General features: G+C 36.0%; 1 protein-coding gene across 7 annotated transcripts in view; it reads left to right on the top strand.

Moving 5' to 3' along the window:
• The window catches only part of MAST2 (microtubule associated serine/threonine kinase 2), a 198,834-nt gene that overhangs the window by 52,217 nt on the left and 128,196 nt on the right, over positions 1-18,421 (top strand). The gene's annotated exons all lie outside the window — the stretch shown is intronic.

The raw sequence follows: 18,421 nt of genomic DNA, 5'->3' as shown, positions 1-18,421 counted from the left end.
GAATATTCTTATGAAAAGAAGTGAAGTCTAAACTATGAGGCTTACCTTTTTGAAACTTCACTTTTACAGATACTTCTAAAAATCTATTAAGTGACTTTTCAGGCTTGCCTTACAGTAGCCATTTTAGCTGAGCATTATTTAGAAATTAAATGTCAAAGCAGAGTGAGTATGCTCATTTATTTTAGAGCTATGCTTCTTTATTACTTCAAATGCACAGTAATCCAAAACCAGAATGCAATTCTGCAGTGCAAATAATATTTATGTTTTATTTTCACCAATTATCATTAAGTTGAAATAAATACTCCTGCAATTTGTTTTAGACTGTAACATACTAGTGAAGTTTTATTTTGTAGTGGTGCTGTGGAAGTTTTATTCAATTGCAATAGTATGAGAAATATGGTAATCTGTGTTAAGTGTTGATGGTGTATGATGAATGAACTGATTCTTATGGAGTAAAACAGCTGGAAGTGAGTGAGCTCCAAAATCTTGTGTGAGCTGGGCATGGAACAGATTTTTGCTTGAAAGCACCATAGTCCTTTTTTTTTTTGCATTGTAATGGGATATAGCATATTACACACTTGCTAGCATAAGTAATTGTTTATAGACCATGAACCTTGCCTTTTAAACAATAGGACAGGGATGGTTAATTTAACTTCCTTTGGGAAAATAAATTTACCATTTTAACATACTACCATTCATACCTTACTGACGCTTTAAGGCAATTACAGAATTGTTGTTGCATTATCTGAATATGTTCTATGTTTCACCTTTTTATATTTTGTGTATGTTTTGATTTTTCTTTGTGCCAGCTTATTAATGTTACTGAAATATCTTGACACAGTGTGCTGCATATAACATGGTGACAGTGTGTTATAGTAGTGCATTTGCTCATTGTAAAATTACCTGTATTTGATTTTTGTATAACTGAGTATATAGGAAGAAGTAAGATTGAAAGTAAGTATCAGTTTATCCAAAACCAATGTATTTAACTGGTCAGAACTTCATAACCAAGAAAATTGTTTCTGACCACAGATAATCAAAATTTTTCAAGCCTTGTATGCTGATTGTTTAGAGCTTTCCTGAGCCTAGAATTTCTCTAGGATGTTGTATCTGTCTGACGTGGGGGAAGTGGTTTTCATGACGATGCTTCAGGGGAGTGTTAGGAAAGGCAGGGAGGTTGGAGGAGCCCAAATGTCTACCAGTGTCAGCAGAAGACATGCTGGGAGTGAGAATGTGTTTCCCTCGCTTAACTGTGTAGTACGGTGGAATTTATTAATTTTAGTAGTCTTGAGTACTTACTGTCTATATGTGGTGGTGTGTCTGTATGCACTTCGGTAGGTATGTATTAATACACATGTATATATATAGATGCAATTAATATCTGCATCAAAAATGTTTTGGGAACTAAAAGAATATGCTAAAAGGACATTAGGAAGTAAGGCAGATGTATAAGTCCAAAAGGAAGTTAATGTTGGACTTTTTTTTTTTCTTCCCTGTATCTTGGAGTAGACTTTTTGGAAGAAATTGTGACTCAGAAAAGTGACCATTTTGTAGATAACTTCAAGTTTAACAATCAGGAAACATTAAAAAAGATGTTAGTTCATATTGGCACTGCCAAGGCAATACGTTTTAATTACTTTTTTGGGGGAGCTGGGTGATAATAGTTTGGAAAGCCACTGATGAAAAAAATTAGTTTCCTAGCCTTTTAAAATGAACATCACAGCCCAAATTAGGTTGTCTAATCCAACCTCTCCACTCAAAACAGCTAATTCCAAAGTCAGATCAGGCTATTGAAGGTCTTGTTCAGGCTGGTTTTGAGTATTTCTAGGGATGGAGATTTTGCAGCCTTTCTTGGCACCTGTTCTGGTACTTCATCACTTGCACTGTGAAAATATTGTTTCGTTTATATTTTGGTATAGAATAACACTTTCCACAACCTATTAGTACTATTCATGTAATACTTGCAAACTGACTACTGAAGACTGATTGAGATGAACAAATTGATTGTCTTAGGTTTTGGTGTTTGTTTTTTTTTTCTTTCATGACCAGTTTTTTTATCTTGATAACCTGTGATTTTTTTTTTTTTTAATTTTTTTTTTTTTTGGCTGTTTTTAAAACAGTTGATTTAGACTTGTACTGATGTGGCTTTGCTGAGACTGCTGTGTTTTAGGGGTTTTGTCCTTTTTTGTTTTCATATCTTTCTGCTCATTTGGCATCTTATATGGTGGAATCCTTTTTATTTTTTTGTGATGTTTCAGTCTTCCTTCTCTTCTGCCTTTCTCCCATTGCTTCCTGTAACTCAGTATAAAGACAGTGAACATACCTCTTTCCTTTTCTGTGTTATTCCTGCTGACTAACAAAAGCAAACTGATTTTTTTGTTTGTTTGTTTTCCTTTTTTCTGTCCCTATGGAGAGCACCATCTAGAAGACAGTAATCTGAATTCCCAGGTGCTTTTTGAATCTCCCTACTCTTTGTTCCTATCATCAGAAATCTTTAATCTAACTGTTACTGGATCAAACTCTTCTTTAATTTTTCTGAATTTTCTTTCACTTTGCTTTCTCTGACTATTTTGAAAGTACTGTTTGTCTGTTCCTTTCTTATTTTCAATGGTCACCTGTTGAAGGACCTGGGTTGCATGACTTTCAGGTTTCCTTGTGCTCATCTCTCACAGGTGGCTTACTCTTTTCAAAACCTGTTGTTTTTTTCCCTGTTAAATAAATCATTTCCATCACCAGCTATTCCTGTTCTTTTAACAAATGCATGCATATGTTTTCCTTGTGCTTCTTGTTACCTCCATTACCTGAAATATACTTGATATCAGTAGTGTGATACTTTGTTTTCTCTGGGAACTCTCTTCTGCTGTGAACCCTGCAGTAAATAGCTATGTAGTAGTGTAAGCAGATAAGCTAAAGGAACAGGAATTGTTCCTACAGGCAAAGCCAATATATTGGTGCGTGGCCCATCTATGTCGCCTTCTTCATTTGTTCAGTCTGTTTTTGTTGCATCCTGTTTGGTGTCACAAATTCGGTCTACAAATTTTGTAATAGTGAAATACGTGGAAATTAAGATCCAGAAGGGGCAAATGAGATTTCTGTGTATGTATAAATATATATACGCATATAAATATATACACACATGCACTCACATAGCATGCTTACAGTCTGATGTAGCTGTGCAATAGTATTGACAGATGGCTGAGAAAGTGCTTCTAATAATGGAATATTCTTTTAATTTCTAGGCTTTCATTTTAGGTAATGAACTTGGACTATTGACATAAGTTACTGCCTAGGGACAAGTGCTAATGCAGGTGGTGGAGCTGCTTCTGCATTGGGCAGAGATCTGTGGTTTTTTTAGTTATTTGTTGTGATGTAAAAATACATAGTGATGTTAGCCACAAGTGTTACGAGGCTGCCTAGGTTTATTATTTTTTCCGTACGCGTGTGTATCCTTTGTTGTTGCTGGTATTTTTGTACAGATGAAAAGTAGTAGTACCCAGTGAGTCCCTGTGAGGATAAGCTTGTATTTTGAACATCATCTTATACTAGAAATTTGTGAATTTTTTTTTTCATTGCAGTAGCTGCAGCTTGTATGCTTTTACTCTTCTCACACATGCAACAAATTGGAGTTTCTATCCCCCAAATCCTTACGAGTAAGTGCAAGTAAGAAAAGTAATGGGGAGTGTGATATTCCAAATTTCAGATACTTGTCATGGAGCTTATATTCTGCATTTGTGGTACTTGAGCAGTATGCAGATGTGGTTGGACATTATCATCACCACGGTTCTCTGCATCCACATCTTCTTACAGAGTGGCAGCCCCCTTTCATTTTCTGCTGAAATGTGGACTAAGTTCAACTAGTTAATTTACTTTGCTGGACCCTTTTTGTGCTGGTTTCAGTGCAGATGTGAAAAACTGCATCACAGTACTTGAATGCGTTTATCTTGGCTAGTGTTTTCTACTACACAGCATGTTTGGCTAAAATATGTATAAAATATAAAAAAAAAATCAGTAGAATGATTTCTTAATTATAAAGATAAATCTTAAATTTTCTTCCTGGGGAGGGGGTGGGAAATGGGGCATGGAGAATATAATCTCAGGATATTTGGGGGACTTGTTTTTGAGCTTATTTATTTTACTAAAGGACTGAGCACTTTTTTGTTTTGTTTCATGGGGAAAGGGAATCAGGATCAGTGGTTACAGAAACTCTAAGCTTCAACATATGTAACAAGAGAAGGCTTACTGTACTGTTCAGTTTTCTGTACAGTTTGAACCTTCTCTGGAACATCTTTGGACATAATTTAGAGACCTTGAAAACTGACATGCTTTTCAATTTTGTTTCCTTTTGTTTTCCAGTCTTTCATAATTACTGAAGACATTTTTTGCTGGCTAGAAAGCTGATTGCAAGATCTAATAAAGCATGCAGTTAGTAAGAATGTTGCATTTTACAGTATTTTTATAAAAAGTTAAAAGTAGAAATTGTGTTCTGTAAAGGAAAAGAAGCTGTTTATGGTGAGGGGAGACTGTGAATGGGACTCAAAATTTGATTTTTTGTTCTGCTTTTTTAAAAATTTGAAATATGTTAATTGCAAGGTTAATATGTAAATTTTAAATTAACTTTAAATTAAGGGTTAACTTTAAATTTAGTACAAAAATGCATGCATACACACACACGTGAAAATCTTCAGATATTACAGGTCTATTGGATTTGAGTTTTTGGAGCTGCCTGCTACAGTGTATCCTGCTATGGGAAATACTGGCACCTACTGTCCCGGGAAATCCAGCTTTGCTTTTACAGCCTGTAGAAGAAACTAGACTTTTGAGTGGCTTTTTAAAATTATATAGATTACTCTCAACTTTACACCTTTGATTTTTGTGGTGCGTTTTTCTTGACTTGTCTTCTAGTGCTGTGCTGAGCTGTGGATACCATCTGATAACTTCCAGTTACTCTGCACTCCCCTTTAAACTCCCTCCACTCCCCCAGGTCCTCACTTCAGTGTTCCACAAACAAAACTTGGTCTGGCCAGGGATGTTTTGTGCCTTGGTTTGGGGTTTGGCCTGGAGTATATCATTTTCTTTGTGCTTGAGTCTCAGTGGGAGACAATGGAAAGTAAGCTGAAATGAAGGAAAATGTTCAGGTTTTGAAGGGGATTAGTTCCTCTCCCATAGTAGAGATTTATATCCTTTTGGGATACCTATGATGTGTTGGAGAGAAACAAAGGGACACCCCCCCCCCCAAACTGAGATAAAAAAGTTTGAGCATCTTTCCTCATAATCTTTGAGGGGACTGTTTTAAATAGCATTCTTCTAAAATCTTTGAATAATAAACAGTGTTAATTGGATAATATCTTTCTTAATCAAGCTAAACACTGGTGCATATGCTGGCTTCCTGTAATTACCAGTAGTGTTCTCATGTATACATGGAATAATGGCTTTGCTGTGTTCTTAACACAACAGAAGAATGACAGTGTTATGTTTATATCAAATCAAAGCTGACAGGTCTGATTTGGAAGCTCAAGCTTAAGGGTTCTTTAGAAAAAAAAAAAAAGACAATTTTATTGAAATTATGTTTAGAAAAAATGTGGATATTTCTTTGAGTTATGAAAGTTACCTCTGGAAGATAACATTAGAAACTTGGGTGTAAAGTTTCACATTTGAAGTCTGGAATAATTTAGGGTGGTTTTCTGTAGTTACTTGTCATTATAGTTACTTGAAGAATTCAAAACTCCAAAAGAAAGAACAAATTTCCCATGGAACATAATCACATTTTCTTTCTACTTTAGATTCTTTGCATTAACAAGACTTATTTTATACTGCTGTCGTGGTTTAACCCCAGCCAGCAACTAAGCACCACGCAGCCGCTCACTCACTCCCCCCCATCCAGTGGGATGGGGGAGAAAATCAGGAAAAGAAGCAAAACTCCTGGGTTGAGATAAGAACGATTTAATAGAACAGAAAAGAAAAGACTAATAATGATAATGATAACACTAATAAAATGACAACAGTAGTAATAAAAGGATTGAAATGTACAAATGATGCACAGGGCAATCGCTCACCACCCGCCGACCGACACCCAGCCAGTCCCCAAGCGGCGAAAACCCCGCCCCCCACTTCCCAGTTCCTAAACTAGATGGGACGTCACATGGTATGGAATACACTGTTGGCCAGTTTGGGTCAGGTGCCCTGGCTGGGCATGAGAAGCTGAAAAATCCTTGACTGTAGTCTAAACACTACTGAGCAACAACTGAAAACATCAGTGTTATCAACATTCTTCACATACTGAACTCAAAACATAGCACTGTACCAGCTACTAGGAAGACAGCTAACTACATCCCAGATGAAACCAGGACAACTGCTTACAGATTTACCAGGAACATAACTGAATCCACAGATCAGATGTCTGCTGAAGGACTTCCAACAGTGATGATGTAGGCAGTCACCAGTTATGTTGACATGTGAAGAAGAGGTGGTAATAGGAGAAGACAAATAAAAATGATTTATGCAGATACTGAAATTGTAGACTTATCTTAGGATACAAGAAATTGCATACTGTTTTTCTTTTAAAAATATTAGTTTATAAAAAGTCATATTTTCAGGCTAACTTCTGAAAGAAACAAGATTTTATGCCCAGTCTTGGTTCCTATTTTCCCAGTAAATTTTCAACACCTGAAATTAATTAAAATTTGGACTGGAGAAGATGTCCACAAGATAGTCTAAGTTCGTCAGCTTCTGTGAAAATTAGCAGCTGACAGAAGGAGAGGAATCCACATTAGTGTTAGCACAGGGGTGAAGGCCAAATGAACTTGCTGTTATACATAGGTTGGCTGGTCGACAGCTGTGGGTGTCCAGACTAGCTGGATAGGGTGCACTGTCTTTTGCTCAGGTGGAGTGTCTGAAGGGATTTGAGTGAGGAGAAGAAGGATTGGGGAACACTGACTACAGATGAATGGTTACTAGAATTCATTAACTCTATCAGTCATAAGCAACTTATTTTGAATAAACTCTGTGGAAATAAATTGTGAAGTTTTATTATGCAAAACTTATAATCTTGTGTTTGGATGCCATATGATATAAGAAAATGGATTCTTATGTGTATGAGTATATTACATCTCACTGTAGGACTGAGGATTCATGCTCAGGGATGTATGGAGCATCACTGATTTTTGGTGGATATCTGCCTGGCACCTGAGCTTTCACACTGGTTTGATTTTTCAGGATTGGTGCTTGTGGTCCACTTTGCAATGGAGTAGGAAGTGGAACTGAGTTTGGGGATTGTGGCATTTACTTTGGAGACATTAGAAAATATACCAAGGGAAAAATGTGAAACCTTGTCAGAATAAAAAGTCCTTGAAATATGGACAAGGATTAAAGGTTAAATGGTTTGCTCAGGCAGAAAAGATAGCATTTAGCTGCTGTCTTCAGGGTATTGTTAAATTGGTCTGATAATTTGCTATAGTTATGCTTAAATAAGTGCTTTCAGTTTGTCAGTAAGGACTTTGTGAATGCTTGTATAGCTGAACTAAACTTTTTATTTTCAGCCTGTGAGAAAGGATAAAAATGCCAGTAATTAATTCTACTACTTCAGGAAGAAAGATTTTGTTAGCAGATGACTGTGTGAAAGAATGGTTGTATGTGTCTGCATCTGAGTCTAAGTAGATGTTGGACAAAGGGGTTCTTCCCAAAGATAAACAGTAATATCTTTTTCATACATTTCATTGGCTTGAAAGTGTCTGCTTTATAGACTTGTTTGCTGCCAGGAGGGCACGAAACAGTTTTTGGTGCTGCTGGTAGTTGCAGGGGTTGCTGTGTAGAGAGTGGCTTTTCATTTCCCCGCCATTAGTCACTTGGGTTGCTTGACTTTTGTTAATATCACTTCATTTTGTACTCTCTTAATGCTAGAAATCCCAAATCTTAAAAGCCAGTTCTCCAACCTAGCAACATAACATGCTGCTACTGTGCTGCAAGACTAGTCTGCTTATCTTTAATAGTCTTCACTGCTTACACAGGCCCACTTACCTCTTTAATGAGAAGAAATGTCCTGCAGTGAGGCAGCATGTATTTTGCTTCTAGGCTTATGTCATCAGCCTAGAAGTTGAAATTGGCTAGAGCACTTTTTTATTTTCCTGTCAGTTCTGCTGATTATGGTTGCCTCTTCAGTTTCTCTAATACATTGAAAGATAGTGGGTTTTGTAAAAGGAAACCTAATTAAAACATGCCAAGTGAAAATCTAATTTTGAAAAGCTATCGGTGTTGATTTGGGGCAGGTAGTCCTCTCATATTTTCAAGGGATAAATATGAAGTATCTTTGCATTCTGAATATTTGTAAATTCTGGCTAGTAGTCAAATAAATGACAAAAGTATATTATGAGTCGCAGTATTTTAGTTAACACCTAGAAAAGACTCTCTAAAATGTCAACAGACATTTAAAGTCAGTTATGAATATGTAGCAGTATTTCCCATATGATTTAGCAGTTGTTCCTCTTTTACTTTGTATTAAATTGCTTTACCCAAGCCATTAGTATTTATGAGACTTCTAGCAGGTACTGGATTTTACCATTTCTGGGATCAAGACAGGATAGGCTTTTCAAGAATTTCTAGAAGCTATTATTAAAAAATACAGAGGAATTTGTAGACACCAAAGTGTCTGTGCAAAATGTCTGTGGTATTTTTGTGTTATTCTCTGAAGTATATGATATTAAATCTTCAAATGGCGTTTATTTTTAAGAGTTGCATACCCTAGACTTTTTTTGATACACATACCTAGATCTCATTGTTGTGCGAAGTATCTGTATTACTTTATTCAGCAGCTATGTGAGCAGCAGTCTTTTTGCTCACCAAAGCAGCGTGCAAATGCAACAACTATTTTTCTCTTCGTGTCCAAGACAGTCCAGGTGTTCCCTGTAGTCCGTGTTGAACTGTGTGGATATATTCTGAATTTTCAAATCTGTGAATATACTTTAGCAACCTTTTTCCTAACAGGAATAAACTGTTTAAAGTTTATATACCCTTTCAGGAATTGAAGAAATGGGGTCGGCTTTGGTGGATTTACTAAAATTTTGCTATCTGAATGTTCACGTTTCTACTTGTTAAAGATTTTTCTTAATTCTCATGCAAGTTAGGTAGTGTAACTCCTGGCCTGGTTATCAGTGGCACATTTGAAAGAAATTGCTAAACAAAAAGCCACCTAAAAATACAGGAAATTCAAGTGGTATGGGAATGATTTATTAGACTAGGTTTAATGTAGCCAGGTATGCTTTAGAAACATGTGTTTTCACTTTACTCATCTCTTGTGAAAACATTGTATTTATACTGTAAATAATGCAGCACAAAGTTCCTTAAACTTGGCCTGTGAGCACTGAAATCATCTCTATTTGGAAAATTTACTACAAATCAGATTTTGTAGTTTTGTGATTCAGAGCTGAAAAAAAAGACTGGTAGGTTATGCACCTATTCATTTGAATTTGCTAGTCTTATTTATTCCATACTTGAAAGCTAATTTCAGTCTGAATTCAGTTATTGTATATTACAGCATAAATACATAATACATGGCATTTTACATAAATGCTTCTTTATGATTAAACTTTGAAGTTTCTCCTTTTGCTTTAAGGATCAAGAATGATATCCAGTAAAAAGTATTGAGTTGTTTAAGATTTTGATGGTTTTTATTCTAACATTCAACCTCACTGTCTGTAACTATTCTTCCATATCGGTTTTACTGATATGTCTGAAGGTAATAAGGTCCATTTTCCCGTGCCTTCTGACATGTTGTCTGCTGCAGGCATTTGGGTGAAGTGTTCTCTTGCAGGCTTTTCATAATATAGTGAATAAAGCATTTAATTCTTCTGCTTTCTGTGCAGGATATCCTGACATAGTCCTTGCTGTCCTTTTAATGAATTTCTTCTTTCTTAAATAAACTATTGCATTTATGGTTTGTATTCTTGTTTCTCTTTGGAGATGAGATATGTATCAGTAAAATCAGGGCTTTGAAGCTAGCAGCACTTTGTGTATGAATACAAACAAGTAATTCTCTGGATTGAAAGTGGTTCAACTTTGTGTTTACCTGTCTTTGGTCATATCTGTAAATGACTCATTTTGCTAATGGCAATGCTCCTTTTAAATTGGATTGTTTTAGCACAATGCATGCTTTTGTAGCCAAAGGTTTCTCTTTCCAAAATGCTCTTGGATATTGTGATAAAATCGTGTTTGGAATGAGGATGAATATAATTATTGCCTATTGTATGGCATAGCTTAAACAACTCTAACCTGATATAATTACTTTTAAATTACTTTCATCGAAATATGAAAATATTAATTGACTTTGACATTTATCACTTGTTTTATATCAGCATCAGCTAATAAATGTCACTTGTATTGGCAGCCAAAAAAATGAAATTATATCAGATGTTGTTGGGGTAGGTTGGTGTAGTCCGTGAATAAGGTCCTTTCTGCTCCATTTGTTCTGTGAGCTGTGGCTTGTACATGCTGGTAATGACTCTAGGCTACATTGGTTTGAAATAGAACAAGCCAAACCCATGGTTGTCTCCTTCCCAGCAAATGTGTGGCCCTCAGACTATTACAAAGTGTTTCTAATATTATGCTGCTTTTTCTCTTTAGATGTATGTAGTGATCTTCTCTGTAAAAATGTGTGTAAATTGGCTTTATTTTTCATAATTGTAGTGAACAATTTGGCCAAGGTGGAAGAATGTGTACTAACTGGAAAAGAGATCCACCTGTGGGGGCTAATTGTTGGGTGCCTGTTGGGAGGGGATTAGGATCTTAAAAAACTTAAACACTGAGGATTAATTTAAGGAGGATTAATTTAAGAGGAATGGATTGTGGTGAGGTAAGGGCAAGAGAAAGATTGGAGGTGACTTAAACGGGGACATGAGTTATTTTACATTTCAGATTGATATGAGGATTACGAAGGCTGTGGGCTGACAGTTTATTCGCTCTAATGGTCTCCAGTCATTTACTGTTTGTTTTTCTAGCTTTTTTTCTTCTCTTCCTTTCTTAAATGTGAATGTCATGCAGCTTCCTGTTCTTAGCTTGTTGACTGTTTTGGCAGGCCCTACCTTAAAACTCTGTGGGCCAAATTTAAACCTGGCAGTTCTGTTGCACTTTGTGTCTCAAAACACTTACTTATAAAATAACACCCAAAACTTATTGTATTGAAATGGGCAAATATGAAAAAATTTTTAACAACTGTATGATCAGGGACAGTTCTGCTGTGTGCTGGTGACTGTCTGCTTGTAAATTTTGATAGTTTGACAGTGCTGAGCTGATATTTTTCTTCCAAAGTGGCTACTGTGAAGAAAGCCCCTCAGGGACATGAGACTACTGTAGACTTTCAGAAAGCAATGTTGTGCTTGATTAAGTTTAGACAGATGATGGAGTGATGTAGTAAAATCATTTTTGTTAAGGCATAATATAACATAGGCTGCAATGTAGTACCATTGGGACTGATAAAAATGAAATACTAAAGAAAACCCATGCCCTTACATAGAGCTTTCAGCAACAGACGCAATAGATGTAATTTAGTTGTGTGGTGCTGGAAACATAATATTGATTTACCATGAATCAAGAGAAATAGCTTGTACCTTGCCTGGTCGTATGGATTGCAGCAATCTTGGTGAAATGAGTTACCTAAAAATGGTACTGTAAGAGAATTCCTTCTTTTTGATAGCAATGGGGAGGCAACTGTAGCCAGGTAAAAAATCCAGTTAAATGTCTAAATGGGAAGCTGAGAGGTACTTCATGTGCTGTTTCTGGGAACTGCCAATTTTCCATGTACTTAACTCATACTTTTTAAAAAGAATGATTTCTTGAAAGCTAGCCCTTACATAATTTGAGTAAAATTGAAGGCAGTGGAATGAGAAGGGTTTGGGGTAGAACTTGCCTTGCATTACTGGCACAAATAACTTCATCTTTTTGTGTAGTGTTTGTGTACCACAAGGTAACCATATTTTTTTTCTGTTTAAAAAAATCAAACAAAGTAGTGTTTGAGGTAAAGTTGCAATGACTTCAGAGAAGGTTAGTCTGGTTATTGTGTGGTATGTAACTGCTTTCTATTTTTGATGTCTTTCTGAGAGGCAACAGTTCTCTTGGTCTTTACTAAGTGAATTACTGGGTGATTTCCATTCCTTGCTTGTGTTTTTTGGCAGACAATATAATGCTAACAAACAGTTTTACTAACTTCACCTTTCAACCAGAAACAACTGTGTTTTCTTATTAAGAGGTTGGTGTATGGCTTTCATTCATTTATTCCTTAATCCTCAGGTGACCTAGTTGCTTCCTGAAGTAAAATGAATTTAAATACTCTTAACATAGACACTGGTATTTTAAACGAAGCAGTCTAGTATTGGTGTCTTGGGTTCTTGAAAACTCTTGATTTCTTGGGTCTCTATGTGCTGGTCACTAGCATCGAGTGACAGTGAGTATTTCAAGAAACAACTATTTATTTTTATTTTATTTTGAACTTAAAAAAATTCCCCATTGTAGGCAAATTAAAGCCTTCTCACAAGAGGGCTTCACCTCCTGTCGTTATTCATTTATCCTTAAGCCACAGTTTGCAGATCCTAGCTGTTCTGCAGGTGAAGTCAAACATCATCACACAACTGTGCATGTTGTATAATGGGACTCAAAAGGAGGCTTCATACTAAAGTTTCTTTTGTTTTCTGAAAACTTTGGCATTTAACAACAATCATTTCAATATTCTCTACTTTTCTTTCAGGAAGTGAGCTTGATTAGAGGGCTGCTAAATTAATGGCAGCAGGGTGCATTGTGCATATGAAACCTGACCACTTGAGAGAAGTGATGTTTTAAATGGAATGGTTGCTTCCCCTCCTCCCCCCTCCAGCTAGCCAACTCAATTTCTCCCCAAGTATTCTTGGTGAAGAATTAGTGCTTCTAAACTCCTAGGAGGCAGATTTGAGAAAGCATTAAAATTATTCCTTTTGGTATTTCAAGAGCCCCTCCTGCTCTCCTGAAAAAAAAAAAAAATACAGCAAGATATTTAGCTGTAAAAATAAAAATAGGCTACCTTTGTATGTGGGCTGAGCTTTTCGGTTGTTGCTGAGTGTTTTTATGGAATTGGTTGATTTGCCTTATCTTTATTTTATAAAAAGGAAGAAATGAACGCTGTTTCCATGAACCAATGACTGGCATAATTTTATAGTCATCTTGTGTGGAACAAGTTGTTGTTAGGATGGGGAAGCATGGGTGACCCAAATTATATGTGAAAGCTGCAAGCACTCAAACAGTTTGAGATGCCGAGTCAGTTCTAGTAGAACTCTCAAAAAAATGGAATTCCAATTTAGTATTTGTGTAACAAGCAGGTTTAGGGACTGTATTATGCTACACAAATACAGGGGAAAATACCATTCTGTAATTCTTGAAATGAATGGCGATTCTTTCCTAAATGTCAGCCGTGTCCCACATTCTCTGCCACTTTTAGTCTTGAATGTGTGTCAATTTAAAAAAAAAAAGCAAGAATAGAATAAATCCTTTTATTAGTGTAACAGATCTTGATTGATAGTTGGTGTTGTGGCTAGAAATTGGCTTTAAGCACAATATTTTGGAACAGTTTGAGCAATCCTATAGGCTTTTACTTAACGAGCCTCTTAAAATCTTGGTTTTGCTCTCTCTCACAGGCTATCAACCATGCAGACAGATATATTTGGACAAGATATCTTTTTTGATCTGTTTGAAATAACATTCACTTTACTGTTAAATAATTATTCCTCCTTTTTTCCCCTCTGAATCTTTTGTTTGGTATTTGTGTTGCTGCTAATTTGTGTATTCCTAAAATGCTTCATAGCAGGCAGAAAACTGCATTGAAACAGAAAATGAAAAATGATGCAGCCAAAGTATAGAAATAGCTGTAAATATATTTTAAGTTGTACCAAAAGACTGTGCTTAATTCCTTGAATGGAGTAAAGATTTTTCCAAATGGAGGGCATCTTAAAGACTTGTGCTTGGAAAATGTAGACAAGGGAGTCAAAGTAACTCTAAAGATCATAAAATACAGCTGAGAGAGCAATAAGGTAGAGATAAACATTCATAGCATTTGAACATGATATTAGTTTTTAAAGGTTAAAATTTTAAATCAAGTTCAGAGGATATCAGTTTTAATTAAAAAGGAGGTAATATGAGAATAATGAACGTTGAAATGTTAAACCAAGGACAACTAGGAACAAAAAGATCCTCTTGCCCCCCTGCCCCCAAAACATCATTACCTTACTTTGTGCTGTAAGTTTAATAATTGTTTTCTGTTTTTGCTAGCAGAAGGTAAACCAAACTCAAGCAAAACATTAGCAAAAGGTTTTGACCTAGATTTTGGCATATGTGACTCTAAAACAGAGTATAGTGAACAAGACTTTGGTCTTCTAATATATGTAGCATTAAAAAATAGGCATACGCTTGAACCTACGTTTCAGTACTGGATGGGCAATATGAGAGCTCTGTTAAGGAACAGAAAATTAAGGAGGCAGGAAGATGAATACTGAAAGCCACGAAGCAGGCTGTAGAAACTCTAAGAACCCAGAAGGACATTGGAGACCAGAGTCTTGCAGTGCCTTCACATCTGAACCTTTATACACAATGATAATTCTTGTTACACTGAAATGAGTTCTTGAGTCAATGGTAGGTAAACTGAGCAGTCTGAAATCCCAAATAAATCAAGGTATCTGTCAAAATCCGCTAAGCAGTGTTTGCCTTTATAAATTGAGCCAGTGAAACCAAAATGAAAAGCTAGCAAATTTGAAACCAGTTAATTTTAGATTTAACAGTAGTAAGATACTTAGAGGTTATTCGCCATTACCACTGTGAAATAAGATGATAGGTTATTGAATTGTTGTGTTTGGAAAAAATGACTTTAGAAATAATACACTCAACTGCTAGGCTCAGGCAGCCTAAACCAAATGTTTTTAGAATTGAATTGTCAAGTAGCTGTCAAGTTCTTAGGGAGAAGCATAGAATTAAAGAATAGAAAAATCATAGAGGGAAGCAAACAAAAATGCTACATCTAAATAATTTATAAGTTTATATGATTCAAATACTGAAGGGATTGCTTTGGAAATATGTTCCTTGTCTTTTAATTGCCACGTCAGAGAAGATCTAGTTAATGGCTAAGTTTTGTTTCCCATATTAAAATCCATGTTTGGGTCCTGTAAATGCTTCCATCTATTTGTATTATCTTTTAGTAAACTTCCGAGAGAAATTATAAACTGAAAGAGTTGGTTTCAAATGCATATTATGGATGAAAGGTTGCAGTAAATGTTGAATCTGATCATACGGATATACTGTCTTTTGAACATTTCTGGAAGCAAATCTTATTTTGCTGCTTTAATATGTTTGAAGTCCAAATTAATCTTACACCTAGATTAGCATTACTGGGATGTGATAATGGATTAAGTACTGATCTTTCTTGCCCCCCTGTTTCATCAGCTGCTTTCTTCTGCAGGAGTGGTAATTGCTTTGGAATGGAAATCTTCAAATAGTATTTCAGTTGATAAAGATTTGTGCAATATCCATGCAGATACTCTTTTGCATTAAAAAGGATTTTCCTACTATTTATTTTGACACATGTTAAATAGTGTAAGAGATATCAGAATGTGAATCATAATTCCTTAAAGAACTCGTGTAATAGCTATATGAGTAGTCTTGTGGAAATATAAAATCATAACATGGAGATCAGCTCATGAAAATTTTAAACTAAAAATACAAGTCTCAAGTAAGAAATAGAACATTTATTGTACAATACACCTAATGCCACAGGATTGACTATATACAAAGTAGAGCTATCATAAGGGGACAATATACGGTATTAGCTCAACAAGAAAAAGACAAACATTAGTACTAACATTAGAAGAAAAGTGCTAACATTACTGATGTGAATAAGGTCTCCTATTTTTGGTCCAGATAAAAATTCATCTATACTATTTTGGTCAGAATGATTAAAGACATAGCTGCAAATTTGATGGAATTCCAACCTCAGAACAAATAGAAACAGAAGTCAACTTTCAACATGAGATGAATTCACCAGAGCAGGCAAGTGTTAAGAAAGTTAAGGAAGATAATGTAAGTAAGGATTGTAATGGACTTGTAGTTGTGCATGTGGCTAGCTACTGCATTTGACCTGAGATGTGGCAGCTCTGTGTCCTATCCTTACCTGATCACTTGCAATACTTTGACCATGGCCTGGTTTGCAGGCAGTTTGAGAATTAACCAAGAAATAAGACCATTTATGGTGTTCCTCAAGCACAATCTCAAAACAATGGGAGAAACTTAATTGCAATTTGTAAGGGTAGCCAATAAGTCACTGGGATTGTGGTAGTAACTCCTGGTTGCAGGAAAGAGATTAGAACTCCACTGACAGCAAAATATTGAATAAGAACACTCTCTAAACACAATAGAGATAAACATTGCAGAGGACAACAGTGGGAAAACCTGCCAACCAGTGACATAATTTTACAAGAAATTGATTTTTGGACGTGGGAGGTTACCTTCTGATGCACAAGACATCATAACAAGCTAATACTAAAAGAATAGCCAGATAGTCTCCCTTTGTTCCCTGGTGGTGGACAAAGTAGAACTTTCTCCAAAGCACACAGAATTTTAATTTTTAAAAGTAATACAAGATCCTGATGCATTAATGACAGTGCCAGCAATCAGTGTTAGAACATCTGAAATAATCCTTTCTCAGTTTATAAAGCTTGCTTCTTCATCTCCAGAAGCTGATCAGGAGGGACCTGTCACTCTCCTTTTATTGCAGTATTAATGGTGGAGATTAATCAACCGGTGTATTTCCAAAGTCCATATCGTAAGTATGTGTAATACAAAATTTAATAACCAAGTCAAAATTAAAGTAAATATTTTCACTGATTAACGTAAAGATGCTAATTCTTTTTCAGTGGTGAAAGCCGTATTGTATAGACATGCAAAAACCTGAAATAACAGCTCATGACAGTTACTGGTGGAATGGGAGTCAAATGAGAAAACCTTTGGATTCTTGGTAGCTCTTTCTTCTCCTGGAAAAAAATCCTGATCCAGTGTCTTCCTGAGCAGCTTGATTGCTACTCCTGGAGTGCATCCTCTTGTGAAAAGACGTGATGATTTAGCTCCATCCATTCCAAATGACACATTTGTGGCTTAAGAAGTATTTCAGTGGAGACCTTGGTGTATCAGCAGCAGACAGATCCTTCTGTAGTCTTCACTTGCTGAAAACTGGGGCCTTGCAGCTAATCTCTCATAAAGTAACTCGTAGTGCAGTGTACTAACAGAGTGGAGTAAAAAGCCAAAAAGGCTGTACGTAACTAGAGAGGATTCACTGAAGATGAGCCACTAAACAAACAAAAAAGTGCCCCCCCAGAAAATGGCAACGGCAGCCGTAAAATCAGATAATAAAGTGATCCTACCAAGAAGGCAAAAAAGCAAAAAACAATTAATGCCCCCCAGAGAATCAAACTAAACAGAAAACAAAAAACAAACAGGCTTAGTGCAGAGAAACACAGGCATATAGCAGCAGCCATGTTGTCACTAAAAAAATCCTGTCCTTAAGCAGATTAGGAAAATTCCTCTTGTGCTAAGCTTTCACAGTTTGCCTGCTATATATATTGTAGGTCATTTTTGAATGCCTCCATAAATTGCACATTTAGAAAATGCATTCCAGAAACCTGTGGCTTTTAAGCCTTTTGTTTTCCAAAGAAAGAAGTCAGTTGTAAAAGAAGGTGTTATAAATAATACTGCAATCTATGCTGCATCAGTGCATTGGAACAAAATTTACTCTTCTAGTTTCTTTGAAGTTTGCATATGTACAAACAAAAATGTGTGAGCTTTCCATTTATCCCAAGAAAATAGAATTTCTTTGTATGCGTGTATATTCATAGAAGTTGTGTGTGTGTATACACATATGTATGGAATAATGTATATACACTGTCCAATTGTATCTCTTTAGGACCACAGAGAATGTAGGTACTTCATAATCTATATTGCTACTGTTTCAGAAGCGTGGTCCTCAGAAAATTGGAAACTTTTAATTTCCATTTCCAGCACATTTACATGCACCCATTTGTATGCATTATTTCTTGTGCCAACATTGTCTTTTGTTCTGAGTAGCTTTCCTTCTATGGGAATTCTCACTTGATTTTACTCAATGAATCCAAGACACTGTCCTCGCTGCAGCCAAAGACTACTTTTACTGGAATGATGGCTGCCAGCGTTTTGAATATTCGTTTCTTTTAGATGAACTGGAGATGCTCCTGTGGTGAACTATGGAAGGGACTGCTCAAGGCCTGTGCTGTCACACTGCAGACCTTTGAAGCTACCTCTCTTCTTTTGGCTAGAAGTACAAGTTATTTCTTCTCTTCTGAAAACTTGTTCCTTAAAGTTGGTGCTTGGACTTTTTTTCTAGTTTCAGGCTTAAGTA

The sequence above is a fragment of the Haliaeetus albicilla genome, chromosome 8 (genome assembly GCF_947461875.1).
Source record: "Haliaeetus albicilla chromosome 8, bHalAlb1.1, whole genome shotgun sequence".
In the NCBI taxonomy this organism is placed as follows: domain Eukaryota; kingdom Metazoa; phylum Chordata; class Aves; order Accipitriformes; family Accipitridae; genus Haliaeetus; species Haliaeetus albicilla.
The sequence above is the reverse complement of the archived record's forward strand: the minus strand, read 5'-3'. Positions and strand labels throughout refer to the sequence as shown.